Raw genomic sequence first — 1085 nt, 5'->3', positions numbered from 1 at the left:
TATATATAAGCGCCATCTGTTAGCATCATGTGTAAGTACATGGCAAAGGCACGCAGCCGACATTTATTACTGGTGTCTGACCGCTGTATAGCAGAGAAGCAACAGCTTTCTAATTTGCTCATAGCTTCTCATTACTCAGCCTGGTAGAGGTAATGCAGTAAAGCTATAGCCCTATATTCACACCCGCGCGCGCTCCAACAAGTGCCACCTATTTCCGACGTTGGTAGCGACTGATTCGCATACATCAGACAAATTACATTCGTCATTATTTTAACCTACATACAATCAAGATATAATACCTACACTGGTACATATCCCGCTAGTTATGAGGCTGGAAACATTCTGCGAGCTAGGGACGGAAGTATAAGCATGATACACCGTTAAGGCTACGTGCCTCACCGACACACGTCCGTTAATCACGTACACGGGTGATACTCAGTAGTCGCTTCATGTAACTACACCATTCACTTGCCAGACTTTATACCCATGCACGACCGCACGACGGGTATATGTGCTGCGGTACGTCGTACATGTTAATTAAACACGCTCTGGCCGCGTTCGTTGTCGTCATCACGTTAATTATTAATGACATGCACAAGGCGAGTCTCATTTATCATATATCGCCAACAAACAGTGCCACTGACACACACGGACAGACTCAGCATATACGCATATGATAATGAATGTTTGTCCTTCTCTGCCGGGATACGAGGTGACAGAGCAATGACCGACAGAGCATTAACCCACGGGAGTGCATAGGGACATAGGTAGACATAGGAGGGCATAGGGACATACTAGGTAGACATAGGAGGGCTTAGGGACATAGGTAGACATAGGAGGACATAAGGACATAGGTAGACATAGGTAGACATAGGTAGACATAGGAGGGCTTAAGGACATAGGTAGACATAGGAGGGCATAGGGACATAGGTAGACATAGGAGGGCATAGGGACATAGGTAGACATAGGAGGGCATGGGGACACTAGCACACGAACGTACGCATACATTTACTTCTCCCGCTCTCCCGAGAGAGAGAGAGAGAGAGAGAGAGAGAGAGAGAGAGAGAGAGAGAGAGAGAGAGAGA

The 1085-nt window shown here is 46.7% G+C and overlaps 1 protein-coding gene across 1 annotated transcript in view; it reads right to left on the bottom strand.

Moving 5' to 3' along the window:
- The window catches only part of LOC106821619, a 21360-nt gene that overhangs the window by 12486 nt on the left and 7789 nt on the right, over window positions 1-1085 (bottom strand). The gene's annotated exons all lie outside the window — the stretch shown is intronic.

The sequence above is a fragment of the Priapulus caudatus genome, unplaced genomic scaffold (assembly GCF_000485595.1).
Source record: "Priapulus caudatus unplaced genomic scaffold, Priapulus_caudatus-5.0.1 Scaffold79, whole genome shotgun sequence".
Taxonomy (NCBI): Eukaryota; Metazoa; Priapulida; class Priapulimorpha; order Priapulimorphida; family Priapulidae; genus Priapulus; species Priapulus caudatus.
The sequence above is the reverse complement of the archived record's forward strand: the minus strand, read 5'-3'. Positions and strand labels throughout refer to the sequence as shown.